This window comes from Triturus cristatus, chromosome 10, assembly GCF_964204655.1.
Source record: "Triturus cristatus chromosome 10, aTriCri1.1, whole genome shotgun sequence".
Lineage (NCBI taxonomy): Eukaryota > Metazoa > Chordata > Amphibia > Caudata > Salamandridae > Triturus > Triturus cristatus.
In genome coordinates, this window is record NC_140593.1 from 262,207,629 (window position 1) to 262,224,946 (window position 17,318).

A 17,318-nucleotide genomic window follows, 5' to 3' on the forward strand; every position below is an offset into this window, starting at 1 on the left:
TTTAGTAGAGGGTCTTTTCGAAGGCGCTGTCACCAGACAAAATGGAGGATAACCACCTTTTATGTATTTTTGTCAGTGATCTATATTTTCTTTTAAAAGCTTTGAAAAGAACACTTTATTTTAAATGTAATTCAGACAGAAAAATATTTTATTTTTAATACTTCTTTGTACAATATATTGATCTCACTGATACAAAATTAGGTCTGTCTTGGTTGTGGATAGTATATTTATAATTTGTTTTTAATTAAAAGTGTTTAAATCTTATGTTAGAAGGGTTACCTTGGCTAATTTAGATATGTGTCTTGTAGAAATAATGTGTGTGGTAAAATTGTGCATTGTTATTGTAAAATACATAGAGTCATATTAAAATGTATGGTAAAGTCCATTGTTGTTATAATTGTGGGATAAAGTCTAGCATAACAAATGTTTGAGTGGTAAAGCCTGATAGTCACATCTGTGTTCTCAGAGCAAGAAGGTAATTTGGTTTAATAGAACTTGTTTTTGATAAATTGTGAATATCAAATTTTCTTTCACATATTTCTTCCTCATTCAAACACTGCACATCACCCTTCTGAAATGCTGGCAATATTTCATACAACTCCTGTCCTGCTGCACCTAACGGTGCATGAGTAAAAATGTGTTAGCTGTTCATTTAGATTAGCTCCATCCACATATTCTCACATAATGATTAAACACCATTTTCCACGTCTGCTGTTTTAAGTTTGGTTCTCTTGCTGAACTTAGATAGAACAGAGGAGCTGTAACATTCTGTATGTAGACATCTATTACTTTAAATTAAACTACTACCCAAAACGAACATTTCAAGACACATTTTGTAAACATAATAATGAACAACAATTGACAACAATGACAAACAAACTAAAAGATGGTGCTAAACACAGTTCCCTATGGTTCTTTATGAAATATTAACAGAGTGGTAGCCTTAGTTAGACCTGATTTCTATTCTCTCATACTTTGTGATTGTTGGCTACAGTTCTGTTCTTCATACTGAAATGCTTTGTGAAATATTTCAATATTGTTGGCAGCATTAGCACATTTTTGCTATTTCATTAATGGAATTACTCCTTTTCATCTGATGAATGTTGCTGCATGGCTGTTGAATCTCTTCAGGAGACCCAACTGTACATGATAGGAGTGTCTGTCTACCTGGCTACCTGACGCATACTAAGAGTCTACGCAACGTCTCAGTTCAAAAGCCTATTCACATATGAACAGGAGGCGAATGCGATCAATCATATGGACTTTACCAAAAATCGCACTTTCCCAACTATTCCTTTATTTGTTATACTAAGTGTACTAAGTGTATTGTCTGTATTTACTTCTACATGTCACCCCTCTTTCACAATTCTTTCAATTGTACCATTGTAGCCCAATTTATTTGTTACTTCTTAAAATATTGATTGAAACTTTCGCTTGGGTGTTGTTCTTTTCTCTTCCTGAATCATGGATACATGTTACATGTAATGTATTTATATTGTGAACATCCCAAAGCAATTGTATTTCCCCGACAGAACCCATGTAGCCATATAATACCTCACAATAGGTGCATGACTGTGCCCTTATGTGAGTAACGCTTGTCTTTCCTACACTTGTCTTGAACTACACAATTTTTTTGGTGTGCACCTTTCACACTGGCAAATCCATTTTTCTCATTCCTGGTGTTTCGCATTGTTTGATCCTGATGAGACCCCCTTATTGCCCTTGGGGTCGAAAATCTGTTGACGGGTTTTACAAACAAACCACTCTTCCAGCATTTTTCGATTGTACCAGAGGATTGCCTTTTTATACGCCACCAACTATCACTTCCTTTTTTAGGTTCTAGGTTCACTTGGGACACTGAGCACACTATCTGTTTGATTTATTGATGTAAAGAGTAAAGGCTTATTAAAAGTACTTTTGGAAACTCATGGTTTGTCTGATAATTCATTCCCACAACTAGATGCCATTGAGCGTTACAATTACAATATTCTTACACACATTGTCCACAGGAACCGTTGTTCCCTGTTACATAGCAATTACCCTGGTTCCGTGTGAGTAGGGTATCCCTTGTTCTTGATACACATAAGCAATATGATAGCCATGCCAGTTTGCTGTGGGGTTCCTGCTTCACCAAATCATAAATGGGTCCTTAGCCTTTAATATTACATAATGACATATGGAGACATTTATCCGATCTTCTTCTCTCCTTGAAGAGTACTTTTTGAATGTTCAACCATCTAATGTATGAAAGCATGTTTGTAATGTGTAAGTCATGATGTACTGTAGTTATTAACCACTAGCAAGTATGAGTAACATCTGTGCTGGCTCTGGATTGTACATCCATATTATATCTCCTCAAATAATGATCAAGAGATGGTAGAAATGTGTCTATCAGTGCCAAGTCTAATGTAGGTAGTGTTACTCATTATTCTGTACTATGTTGAGTAATTTGGGGTAATGAAGGTTCTAATATATACAGTGGGATATGACTCTAATGAGTATGATGAACAATTATCACTGTTACATGACTCTCAAGAGGAGTATTAAAGTCACAGGTGTTACACATTTCATTAGAACTGAGAGCAAAAACGAGGTGCAGAGAGAGATAGAGAGAAAAAGAAATTGAGAGAGGAGAGAAAAAGTGAAAAGGGGATTAAACATTCCAGATTTTTTATGTTTGTTCATTCATTTGCTTTTTCTATGTTGTTTCATACTGAGAATGTAATCAACAAAGAAAAACGGAGGCCCTCTCTTGCCTGTAAGGTTCTTTTAGGTACCAGAGGAAGTATCATGCATCATATTGCCTGTACGTCTGTCGTCTTCAAAAGGTACTGATTCATTTTTGACTCAGATTAGAAAATCAGAAGAACACATTGAAGTAGTTAATAGGATAAAATACGATCCTGAACATACACAAACCATAAAAGAGATTTACTGCCATCATGTGAAGATTTATATTCATAGTGGCGATTGTTAAGGACATATTTTACAATTGGGCTACTATTTTTCTGTAGGTGGCTACCTTTATATGTTAAGGATTTAAGATCTAGTGTCCTAAATATTCTGGTTGCTAGAGTTATTGCATGGTATTCATAGATATGTGACTTAATTATGCAAGCAAGGAACATACATGCCAGAAGAAAGGATTGCTCTATCCTGTGTCAACATCCTCAAAACCCTGGAGTTTGGTCTACAAAAAGATTGTATTGTGGACCTTCCAATACCTCAGGGACAGCCTATTCATTTAGTAGTGATTGTTCTATGACTAAGCATGGCCACTACATTCCATTACCTAATCCACAGATTTAAAACTCAGTGCAATTTTCTTGAAAAATGTAATTTTGCTTATAGTCCACAAGAAAAAGTAGCCATTTCATCACATGAATCTGGGTTATTCTTCAAGCATGAGAAGTGGCAAACAACAAGAAAAACAGAGGGTACTATCGACATACAAATGGACAAACAGAAATGAGAATCTGAACTATTGAACAATGTATTTGCTGTTTTGTAATCAATCACAGCGATGAACCAGTGAAATGGACAGTAATCACTAGGTTTAAGTACAAGAATGCTCTTTACAGTTCCATTTATTAATTGCCTTTCCATGAATCTTCAATATCCAGCTACATAAGCCCCCTTTTCTCTTGGAGGCATCATAGATTCTGTCAGTTTCTCAACAGATTTAAGAGTTTAGCGCAATGGACTCAGCAGTGTGGAGTACTTGATGAGTACGAAGGCAACATATAATGAGTTACTTTGGCCGGAAGGACCCTTGGCCCTTTCTTTCATCCTGGCATTTCACTGTGGTTATTTGTAGGAGAGTAGGATCTGCTTCTTATAGTTACCCCCACTTTTTGCTGATGTTTCACTGTTTTTGACTTAGTCTGGCTGGGATCCTGCTATCCAGGAGCCCAGCCTAGCTGCTTTCTCCCTAAATTGATTGCATGAACTTTAGGTACACTTCAGATTGAATGCTGGGGTACCCTTATAAGTCCCTAGTATATGGCATATTATGTACCTAGGGCATAGGTACCTCAGAGGCCTCTCAGGGGCTACAGCACGTATTATGCCACCCCTGAGAGACCATTCAAAATGACACAACAAGTCTGCTACAGCTGCCTATGTAAGGTGGTGAATGCACCCCTTACTTAGATATAGGTTCACTATATCTATCCATATCACTGCATATATAAACCTATCAGTCATCCCTATGGCAGGCCTTATCAATCCTGAAGGCAGGGTGCTGGGTCTTGTGTGAGAGGGTGCCCATGCATGAGCAGAGCCCCTCTGCAGCTTTTGGAACCTCTATTCTGGGGTTGTTTGTGATGCAGCCTACCATATACTCTTAAGTGCATTATAACCTCATGGTAAATGCTAACTTTAAAACAGCTGCATGGAAAGCCCTCGTGGGGACCGTGCAACTCGAACCACTGGACACCATGCACATTTGCAGCAGCATATGCTTTTTGGCAATCCCTGAAGCTGTGCTTTGGGCTACTTGTAGTCCACACCGCAAGCAGTGATTCCACCGAAGATTACTGGCCTACACTCCATGAGTGGGCTGGTATTTAGTGATTCCTCTTGAGGACCCTTCTCAATCCCTGGTCCGTCGACCTGTGGGTTCCTGAGAAGGGTACTTTAACTTCCAGTGGGCTTTCCTGGTTGCTCCAGATGTGCCCTGACTCTCCATTGCTTGGGGAGTCCACAGGACCTTGCTGGTCCACACCGAAGCATCTTTTCTCTGACTGGTTGGGTTGCAGTTGCCAAGGCTTGTTGGTCTCCAATCCGGACACTGACCCCCCAGCACTCGACATCCTTCATGGGACAGCTTGCTTGCGGACTTTGGTCAACGTCTCCTGGTCCCCGTGGCTGCAGAGTCAAGCTTCACCTCTTTTCACCTGAAACACCTGACATCGGTGGGCGTTCGCCTATCGTGCCCCTGGTCACTGGCAAGTGACCCAGACTCTGTCCCCTCTGCTTTCAGGTTCTTCTCAGCTGCGATCCAGGCTTGGATCACACTGGACACTTTTCCTCTTGACATCAGCAGCACTTTGCAGCATCACGCCATTGAGAACAACGAAGATTCCCGACACCATTTGACACCTATGCACCCGGCTTCCCTGGGTGAGGTAACATGAGTACTCCGGTGCTCACGTGGGTGCTGGCTTTAGAACCTTCTAAGTTTGAAAGGGTTTTCTCAAAGCCCTCTCCCAAGTGTCATTAAGCTTTAAAATTCCAACCGTGACTTTCCCATAGGATTGTATGGAGCTCGCGGCTGTGTTCTCACACTGCACGCGTCCCCCGTGGGTCCCCTGTGTCACTACCTTGGGTGGTTCATTGGGGTCCCAACGATTCTACGTGCTCTAGGCACTCTGTCTAGTCAAGTCGTGGTTGTTATACCACTTTCTTAATATATGGCTTGGTGTCCTTCTTGGGCCCACTGTGTATTGTGCTATTTACTATCGTTCTTGTGCTTTAATATTGTGTATCTTGTTCTCTAATCTCTTAAAGAGGTTAGTAGAGAACGTTTAGTAATAAATACATATATTTTATATATATACCTTGTGTGGTTCTGCTTTCATTTGGTCATTCAAGAGGTTATAATCTGGTAAACCAAGGTGCTTTACATTCCTTCGAGACTTAGCCTGAAGGCTGCTCTCCATAGCTACCACTAGGATAGCTTTCAATAAAGGTTGTCTTTAACCTAATCATCAATAAGGGTTGTTTTAACAAGTGCAAGGTGCCCACTATTACTAGTGGACAGCATATACCAGGCCAACGTCTCACAGTTATGCATTTGCTTTATAAAACTGCCCATTTACCACCCTATATGTGTTTAGTTTTGTCAGCCCTTCATGATTGTTAGAGTTCTAAATATGAAGGTACTTGACCTGACTTTACCTCTATTGTAATGTACTTATTTTATTTTCAAATATCCTTTGTGTTTCTTTGTTCTTGTCTTGATTTTTCTACATTCAGTTACTTGTAGTTCTCTAGCAATGGTCCTCCAAAGACTGTGGGAGACCCAATCTTGGATTTTCAGAAGGTGTTGGATTCAGCAAGTCCAGTTTTTGATCTCTTGGAAAGCTTATAGGTAGTACATTTCAGTAAATTTTATTTGATTCAGACCTCAACTGAGATCAGCAAATACAAAGCTACAATTGTTATTATTGAATTTAAAATGATTAGATGATAAAACTTTTGCTTTTAAAAAACACTATAAAATGGAGCAGTAACAATGTTCTATCGCCTACCCATACACCATTTTGCTTTAAAATACACTATAAAATGGAGCAGTAACAATGTTCTATCACCTACCCATACAACATTCTATAAAGATAAGATACAAACTTCTGATTAACTTTAGAACAGCTTCAGAAAACATTTTAAAAACTTATACAGGTTATGGCATACAAATTCATTGACTGGAGAGTCACACAACATAATTAAATCTTGGGCCAAGAGCACATTATACTTTAATTGAATTGGAATTATATTTCGACGTTGTGCCGCTACTATACTCGCATTAGGACAGATTAGTAAAACGTGAAGCAAATCTTGTCGGCCACCATTACATAACTCACATATGCCTTTGGGATTATTTGTACCTTCCCAGCTAGCTAAGAATGTTGCAAGAGGGAGTATACCCAAACGTAAGAGTAGGAGATAGCACCCTACCCTGTGCTCTAGTTGAAAACGTAAATAGGGAGCATAGGTTTTAAATTCTATGTTTTCTTCAAACACTCTATAATGCTTCAATTGAATGCAATGCTCTTTAACCAATTCATAACTGATTCTAGGTGCCAAATGTTTGAAAACAATTTCAAGTGTGCTGGAGACCACTCCTGTAAAAGTGCGACAGTTCATTGAGAAACCTCACAGGCTTTTTCCAAATTCCTATTAAAAGTATACCCAGACGCTTCCTCTCTAAAAGTCTCCAGTTTTAACAGATGCCTTAAGGTATCTGGCGCTGCATGTAATAAGTTGTACGCCCACCTGATGATATTTGCAATTAATCTAGCAGAGATTCCCGTTACCGATAGCTCGAGACGTATTGCTTGGACTTGTACCGAATGCAACACTTTTAACAATTTTCGGAGTATGGTTCCATCCTTTACTTTTATAGATTGCCATGTTTCAATTTGTGTGAATTCCATGGCATATGATAGAATCAGTGGAATTTTCATACCATTAACCTCCAGCATTTGTGTGAAATGTCTGTTTCCCGTAGAGAGTTACAGTCTCTGCAGAGCCCCAACATTGGATTCTGCCTTCCGACTTAAGTGTTGGAGGTGTGCTGTATCTTATAAATTAGAAGTAAAAATAGAGCCCAGATAAACATACTCTTTTACTGTCTTGATTGGTTCGCCTCCTAACAACCATGTATAAGATAAAGCCTTCCTTTTGCCACTGAAAGGGAATGCTTTAGTTTTAGTAATGTTTGGCACCAGAAAATGTTTGATTGCGTAATGATTTAATTCATTCAGGGTTCTTTGCAAGCCGATCGGGATATGGTCAAGTATAACGATATTGTCGGCATACATTAAACAGAGTATGTCAAATTATGCTAATTTAGGAGGGTAATTATTAATTGGAGAAGGCGCCCTAGTAGATCGCTAATATAGATGGAGAATAATAGGGGAGCTAGTAAGCATCCCTGTTTCAGCCCGTTAAATACCAACTCCTGTCTTCCCCGATAAAAAAAAAGCAGATAAAAGAGGGAAATGCTTTTTTCATCTATAGGAGCAATTAATGGCCTTATAATAAACAGGAGAATAGATGGTGATATTCCGGCGGCATACACCAGACTGGGCCCAACTAATTCTTCAATCATAGATTATTTTATCTATAGTTTAGGTCTATTCCCAAAGACCCAATGACTTTCTACTCAATATACCCATGAAAGTGATCACGCATCACTTTCCGTAGAAATTGATGTTTATACTCAGCATACTTCTCCGTGGTCACTCCGTTCTTATGAAGGGCGGGCAGTCGTAGATCACAAAATTGGAAGGATTCATTGGAATTCCAAAACAATAAGTAAAATAAATCATATAATCTCCCAAGATCTGTTAACATCTGTAAGTAAAGTAGGCAATCCTATAAACTGATTTGAAGCTACTATACAGACGGTAGCTGCCTCTCTCAAAGGAAACAATGTGAGACGCGAAAACGTTAAAACATGTAACATGGTAAAACATGTGGATAATAATTCTCGACAGCTAAATAAATTGACTAGAATTAAATTTCACTCTTTCTGTGCGATAAGACAAGGAGAAATAAGGAAACCGAAAAAGCTGCACCAATGGAAAATGGAGAAAGAAAGACAAGCTCTAAGAGATCGTGTTTGGGTCGACATCCAATTATCAGAAAAACACAAAAATAAAAAATCTTTCTGGAACATAATCACTGCAGAGATGGGGATACGAAAAACTGCTCTAGCGACTCCAGTATCATCATCTGACTGGGAAAAGTATATTCTAACGCTTTCTAAATCTAATCATCAGCATTCCATCTTCCCCAGACTGGATCAAGCACTGAAGAACCAATCTGAACAGGAACCAATGAAAATTTCTGCCGCACAAATCTCTACTCTGATATCCTCCGCCAGGTCATCAGCAGCGATGGAACCAGATAAGATCCCGATTAAAGCTCTACAAAAAAATGCTGATGACTGGGGTAAATTCTTAGCCCCACTCTTCCAACATTGCCTGAAAAGTGGGAAAATACCACAATCTTGGTGGGGGAGTGTGGTGGTTTCTCTCTTAAAAAAAAGGCGCAAGAACGAACCATGCAAATTATAGACACATAGCCCTCCTCTATGCCATCGGTAAGATCTTAGCTGCTTGCATTTTGGAACACTTAAATGTCTGGGATTTTTCGAGAAAAGTGATCCCTATGTATCAGGCTGGGTTTCGCCCAAAGAATTCTACATTGGACAATATTGCTGTGTTCCAAACAGTGCTTTTTAAGTTTGTTACAGTAAATGCTCAGATTCTATGTTGTGCTTTTATTGATATTTCGACTGCTTTCTATAGCGTAGATATACCGACTCTATGGAGAAAATTGGCGAATATGGGGATCCCCAAAGAGCTCTTAACAATAATAATCTCCCTTCACACATCAACATGGTGCAGAGTCCAAATGGGGGGAGAAAAAGGTCTAACCAATCCTATCCCTTCGCGGAATGGGCTGAAACAGGGATGCTTACTAGCTCCCCTATTATTCTCCATCTATATTAGCGATCTACCAGGGCGTCTTTCTCTAATTAAATTACCCATATAGGTAGCAAATCACGCATGGGAGTCCCCGTCTTTTGTGCATGCACCTGCTTTTGTGCATGACTTTGTAATCATTTCTGTGCCTGGCTTAGTGCATCTTTGAGCACTGGTTGAGGCTTCTATGAATGAGGTTACTATACAGAATCACTGAGGTGTTGCTCAGTTGCACTGGTGATACCTGTTCAGCCATTATCAGGTCATCATGTGAATCAAATTGCACACGCAGGATTTCACATCGCTAGGTGCTCACCTGGCAGATCTAAAAGGGATAAGAAGGAGTGGGATTGTCGAAGGTTGTAGTGACCCCACCAATGGTTGCTTTCTGGAATCCCAAGACATGTTTAGTCTCAGACACTGACCGATAGCTTCACCCAAGATGATTCTCACACTGAGACATGAGATTCACAATAGACCATCTACTTCCAGTTTATGGTGGCATTATGATTCACACTTTTCCTGACAGCGCTGAGAGTTACATGAACTTTCTTTGCCCATGTCATTTGCATCCATCCTTAGTGTGCCTTCTCACATTTCACACTAAGTTGCTCACTTTGGATTTGTCCTTTATATGTGACATCCTCCTCGGCTCGTCTGTTTCCCTTGTCTGAAACTTATTGGGGATTGTGTCCATCTCTCTCTGCTGTGCCTTCCCCTTCTGGGAGTTCTACACTGTGCTTAAAGGTCCTGCTGGTATTCCTCATCGCAGGGATGTGCCGAGAGGAGGAGTCAGGCTCTGCTGAGCCATTTGGACATTTTTCAGCATCACCCTCCTCATCGTAGGGAGGTGCCAAGAGGGAGAGTCAGGCTCTGCTAAGCCATAGTGATAGATTTCGATATCAGCCGCCTACTTCAGCTCTGCCCACACTAGGAGGAGCTACATCCTGGAGGCCGAGTCTGACTAGTGAGGAGCCTGCGGAGCATTCTATTCTCCTGCTTGTCTCTATTTCCTGTTCTCCTGCTTGTCTCCACGTGAGGATCAGTTGTTTTACCACCCACCTATCAAATTCACCATCCTCCATGTGCTATCTTTAGCAAAAGGAACCAGACGTCTCTGCGCTGCACTCCTTGTGGAGAGTATCGTCAAAGGGTAACACTTGTTCTGTCTTGACTGACTTGTGGTGAGAGATCGGGTGTAGCTGTTGCAGCATTATTCATCAGATTAAGTACTTTCCTCATGCTGAGTGGTAGACTGCGGTGCATAGCAGTCTAAAGCAGTGTTCATCAAATTAAGTAATTTCCCCTCATCAGCCACCCATTTTATAGGGGGTCACATATTTTCCGGCTGATGTGTTGTGGGATCATTTATTCATATCTTGCTGTTTTGGATATTTTTCTCATATACTTTCAGAATTGCATGCCCTATTGATGAAACTACATTGCATTTACCTCTATTTATATTCTGTTTCCTCCATTTGCAAGTCCAACTTGATTATGCAAAGTCAATACTTTTAACAGTTTTTTTTCCATATTCATATTACTTGACTTGTCTTCATGGCTTCATTTGCAATGTTGCAGCCTCCACCGTTTCTTAATGACCTTAGTGAACCTTTAATCCCATGGAAGAGGTGGATAAAATTATTTGAATCTTACATAATTGCCATTGCATGCGATCGATTCTCCTTGTTGCGGAAACAGCATGTTATTTTACACAATCTGGGAGCTTGTGAAAGGGAAGTTTTTGATGATTTACCTGAATTAATTTTCAAGAGCCCAAAGAAAGAATGAAAAGGTATTTAATTACATTGCTGGTTAGAGGGTTATTTGCTACATGTGGATTTGACTCACTTACTGACTGTCTTATAAGCGGTCAATTTGTAAGGTGCACAAGTGACACCTAGGTTCAAGAGAAACTGCTAGCTGAAAATCTAGATTTGAGCCAAGTTAGAAGTATTGCTAAAAGTATAGAGAGCATACTGTGTTCTCTAGATATGAATGAAATGACAGAGCACAATGTGCAAAAAAGTAATGTAAGCTTTTCCGTAGTGCATAAACAAAGATTAATGAGTGAAAGAGTGAGATGTTATAGATGTGGCAACATGGGTCACTTAGAGAACAACCCAAAGTGTCCTGCTAAAGGGGTAACACGATGTAAGTGCTATAAAAGAGGCCACTTTGCTAAAGTTGTAAAGATTTAAGTTACAAGGGTACATAGACTTTAGTTGGCAATTTCCTAATACTTTTTGCGATTCACTATTAGGAAATCTCAAAGAGCTACGTACAACAGTGTGTTTCACACTGCATGAGATTCCCAATGGGTCACAAGGGACCTGCCTCATTAATATTCATGAGGCAGGTCGGAATTTGTGACCCATTGGGAATGGATGGCACTCACAGGGATGGGGGTCTGTGACTGCTCTTTTAAAGAAAACTGTTTTTTATTTTGAAATGCAGCCAGTTTCCCTTAAAGGGAAATGCGGTGCATTTCAAAAAGAAAAATGAGTAGGCAGTGCTCCGTGGAGCCACTGCCTGCTCTTAAAAATGTTGGCGCTCTTAGAAATGTTGGCGCTCACATTCACAAAGGGGAAGTGGTCCCTTGGTGAAACCTTCCCATTTGTGAATGGGTTACCACCTTCTTCACGGAGTTGGTAAAGTATGAATGTTTTTTGACTGCATGTCATTGCAAAACATTCAAATATGCCCCATATAACTTGTTACTAGGAAGGGATGCCCTTGGTATGCCTCCTGCTAATAACAACTCACAAAGCCAATTTGTGATTCGGTATTGGCTTAACAAACCTCAAATAGGGATTTGGAAATTAAAAAATGCTTTTTTCAGGTTTCAGACGGCCCAATTCTGCGAATCCAGCCATTTGTGAGCTGAAAAAAAGCTTTGTACATCTAGCCCAAGGTAACTCACATGGTCAATGAGGACGAAGTAGGAAAGGAAGAGATTGTATTCCAAGTTTTTAATGATATTTTAAATTCTGAAATGATGTATCCCATGTGTGACATAGTTTTACATGGGGTCACATTCAATGTTTTTGTAGATTTCTGCTCCCCTTGCACCTTGATCAACAAAGACACATTTAGAGAAAGATTTCCAACAAAGTTAATTCTGTGCTTCCTGCATATGTGAACCCGGGCGGTTACAATAAATATCCTAATCCCCTAGCAAGGTTGCTATTCTTGCACTTAACCTTCAAAGACATAACCATTACGGGCACAGCTTATATCTCTAAAATGGGATCCAATCTCCTAGGCTGCAAACATCAGACAGACTTAGGGATCAAGCTGGACCCCATTGAAATTGAACAGGTTTCTCTAGTTGAAAGGAATGTTTCGGGTATGGAAATTTGTGTGAAATATCTGAAAGTATTCTTGTGTAAATTGGGATTACTCAAACTTTTTCTGCACAAGATTAAATTAAAGCCTAGTACCACACCGGTCATACAGAAAGTTTTTTCCATTCCTTTACTCATGAGGGACTTCCTCAGGAAAGAATTAGACAAGATAGAAAACTCAGGGGTGATTGAAGAAATCAGCTGAATGGTTGCCCACCATTGTCATTGTGTTCAAATCAAGGGGTGGGAATATTTGGCTATGTATAGATTTAAGGGATCTCAACGCTAATATTTTAATAGATAGGAAGCCTTTGCCAAATATCAAAGAAATAATGAGTATCATCAAAGGTGTAAGCTATTTCAGTGTGATAGATCTCTGATCAGCATATTACAAGTGGCTCGTCACCAAGATTCCAAGGCCTTGACAACCTTTATAACTCCTTTTGATGCTTACCAATTCTGAAGGACACCATTTGGTCTAACATCCACAGCTGCAGTATTTCAGTGGGTAATGCAGCACATACTCCAAGCGACCTGGAAGGTCATTTGCTCTAAGGATGACATTTTAATATATCACATCTCCAAAGAAGGAGCATGATGAAATCCTTGAAGAGGTGCTTGGTAAAGTAAGTAAAACTGTATTCACTATACAGATGGAAAAATGCAAAACAAGAGTCAAGCAGATGAATACCTAGGACACAACATTTCTGAAGAAGGCATTAAGCCTAAGTACAGTTTGGCGAACTCTGGCAAATTTGTACCTACACCCTCTTGCAAAGAGGAACTCAAACCCTTCCTGGGATTGGTGGAGTACATGTCCAAATGTATCCCCAATTTCACAGAGCAGGTCCATTCCATGAGAAGTATCCAACCTAACACCACAATGGTGGCCCTTAACCAAACCGAGGGACCCTCACACACCCAAGTAGTGTAGTAGAGGTGCTCCTCCACTAATAAAGGGATACCTTGGAGAAGGTGAGGGACTTTTAACCTCTAGTTAAGCCCTCTGGTCATCCTTCTCAGAAGCGCTCCCTGGAATACGGTAGAACCCATCCTGACCTTTGGGAGTTGGGGTGAACCCAAAGATGAAGCATGACACTACAGGAGTGTGTGAGGGTTATATATAAAAAAGGAATTGTTTCCTTCCCGGTACTAGTCACAGGGAGCTACTGTTCCCACTTGGGGTGACCAACCCCTCTATCCTCTGTCCCTCTGTTTTGTTAAGGCCCATCCTTGTGGTCTTAGGTGGAATACTTTTTTGTTAAAAAGGATATACTAAGGAGGACCTATCCCCGTACACCCTTCAATTGCGAAGGGTCTTCTCTACCCTCTAGATTCAGCAAGGGCCCTTTTTTCGTATCTTAAGTTTATAACCATTCCAGGAGAACCCTACTCAAAAACGGAGCACCTTTTGAGTGGAGTTCCCAGTGCAAAAATGACTTTGACCAAATAAAGCAAGCTATCTCTAGCACCCCTCATTTAGGCATGTTTAGCGTAAAAGCTAAAACCATTTTGACAATGGATGTCAGTATGAGATGTTTGGGTGCGTCTCTGTCGCAAATCATTGAGGGAAAGGAGAGGATCATAGCATTTTTATCTAGGACTCTCTAGGAAGTGAAAATCAACTACTTTGCTATCAAGAAGGAAGCAGTAGCGTGTTTCCAGGCTTTAAGCCACTTCAAATTCTAACTTTGGGACATACCATTCAGTTTGAGAACAGGCAATAAACCACTCATCCCCATGTTCTCTACTGAATGCATTGAGAAAGCCACACCTTGCATCACTGAATGGATAATAGCATTACAGGGCTAAAATTGTGACTTTAAATATGTACCTGGTATGAGGAATCATGTAGCCAATTGCCTGTCTCGACTACTCATAGCCTGCGAAGATCCCCAGTTGAAATCCCCAGAGAGGGCAATGTTATCAATAGAAATTACTGCGGTAATTAAAAATTAATGGTAACTGAGTGAGAAAGATGATACTGTACTAACAGCTATGAGAGAAAAACTTTCCAGAGTTTGGCCAGCCAAGTGCATGAAATTGTCTGAAGATTTACAACCTTGTTGGAACATAAGATATGAATTAGCTACCATGGGTAAAACAGTTCTAAGGTCCAATAAAATTGTACTCCCAAGCGACATGAAAAATGTCATTATTGATATTGCTCACGAGGCTTACTTGGGATGTAGTATGTTATGTTATGTTATGTTATGTTAGTTGCATTTTAATGCGCACAGCTGCTCCAGCGAAGGAGCGTCCTGGCGCAGGGAAAGGTAGACACAACACAACACTAGGTCCGGTAACAGAAGCAAACAAATAAAAGCTAGCAACAATTAAAACAGGAAGGTTTTCAGGGCCCTACGGAAAGACATTAGGTCATTCGAAAGGCGGATTTCCAAGGGGAGCGCATTCCAGAGGGTTGCGGCTTTCACGCGGAAGGAGTGACCTCCCATCCGACTAAGTCTGAAACGGGGGACGACCACCAAGGACTGTCCAAGGGATCGTAGTGAGCGGGTAGGAACATAGGGAGAGATCAGTGTATTGAGTATTCCGGGTGCCAACTCTCTCAGAATTTTAAAAACCAGGCAGAGGGCCTTGAATTGGATACGCTTGCATATTGGGAGCCAGTGCAAGGACCGCAGGGTGTTAGAGGTAGGGCAGGTTCGAGGCAGACCAACCACCGCCCTAGCCGCCGCATTCTGGACTCGTTGTAAACGAAGAATCTCGGCTTGGTTCGCTCCTAAAAGGAGAGAACTGGCGTAATCCAACCGCGAGATGATCATTGCTTGAATGACCAGCTGTCTTGTAGGAGCATCGAAGAATCGCAGCAGGGGTCTTAGCCCGCGTAGTACTCCAAAACAGCAGGCCGCCACTCTCTTTGTATGAGTCACAAAGCTTAGCGTGTGGTCAAGCCATACTCCGAGATTTCTGAGTTCCAGGACAGGGGCTGGCGCTGATCCCAGCTCTGGAGGCCACCATTCGTCCCCCCAGTGGTCCGCTTCCCTTCCAACGATCATCACCTCTGTTTTTGACGCGTTCAGCTGGAGACAGTTGTTATTCATCCAGCTGGCCACCTCTCTCAGTCCACTTCGGAACCTGAGGGCATCCTGCTTGGCATCCCCGCTGATCGTAACCGCCAACTGAGTGTCGTCAGCATAGGAGACCATGGTAAGGCCCCATTGCCTGACGACCTCAGCCAGCGGCTGCACGTACAGATTAAAAAGCGTGGGACTCAGCGAGGAGCCCTGAGGGACCCCCAGGTCCAAAGGATGGTACTTGGACTGAAAAGGAGGGGTGGCAACGCAGAAGGAGCGATCACTAAGGAAGGAGCGGAACCACTGCAGAGCTGAACCACAAATGCCAATGTCCTGCAGGCGGTGTAGCAAGATGCGATGGGAGACAGTGTCAAAGGCAGCGCTCAGGTCTAGTAAAATAAGCGCTGCCGTTTGACCTGCATCGAGCACACTTCGCAAATGCTCAACCATAGCCAGAAGGGCCGTCTCAGTGCTGTGGCCAGCACGAAACCCATTCTGCGTGGGATCCAGGACATTCACAAGGGTCATATGCTCCGTGAGGGTCCGATTTACATGGGCCTCCATAACCTTGGCCGGCCAAGGGAGCAAAGATATAGGGCGGTAGTTTTCAGGTCTCGATGGATCCAAAGATGGTTTTTTTAGGATCGGGGAAACCACCGCTTGCTTCCATTTGGCAGGGACCAGGCCAGAGGTTAGGGAGAGGTTAATCAGGGAGCACACTACTGTGCGTCCCTGAAAAGCAACGTCCCTGAAAAGAGCAGATCTTACCGGGTCCGCAGGCGATCCAGACTTGACTTGCAGGGCCCACTTAGCGAACTCCTCATTGGAGATGGTAGGAAGGGAGTGCAACGATGGACAGCTGCTAGAGCCGCTCCAGGGAATCACAGGAGACAGTGTGCTTGGAAACGCCAGATAGATTTTCCTGACTTTATCCAAAAAGAAGGTGGCTAGGGCTTCACAGTGGGCGGTGGAACTGTCCAACTGTGGGGGAACTCTCTTTGCCATTAAGTCTTTTATGGTTTTAAAGATGGTTTTAGTCGGGTTAAGGCTATTTCGAAATTCGGCTGCGTAAAACGCCGCCCGGGCCCTGCATATAGCTCGATGGTAAAGCTTAACTAAGGCCAGGTAGATGGATTTCTTGTTGGCATCGTACGACTTACGCCACACCCTTTCCGCCCGTCTGCAGGAGGACTTCATTGCACGCAGCGCGCTGTCATACCAGGGGCTAGCCTGCCGGGGACTGGACTTGCTGGAGATGATAGGTACCAGGACGTCCAGCGCCCTGGTAATCCAGTTACAGAACCGGTCATAGCCCGAGGTGGCATTCAGCAGGGGACCTAATGGCTCAGCACCCATAATGCGGTGAAGGTCCTCTAACCTAAGTTTGTTCCAGTGGCGCCGGGGTATCCGCAAAGGAGGCGGTATAGTAGTATGACCAAAAGCAAGATCAGTAATGTGATAACAGGTACTATATATGGATTCCATGGAGGAAGGGAAAATCAAGGACTGTTTAGCATGTTGTGCAAGTGACAAATACAAGATCAGCCGCAAAGTGCTGCTTATTCCAATCGAGATCCGTCAAACCCTGGGAGAAGCTTGGGTTGTACATCATAGGATCCATGAGTTATCTAAGTGCACAACTCAAGTACATGTTTGTATTAGTAGATTATTACTCTCATTGGGTATCTACCAAAGCAGTGAACAAAACTAATACCACC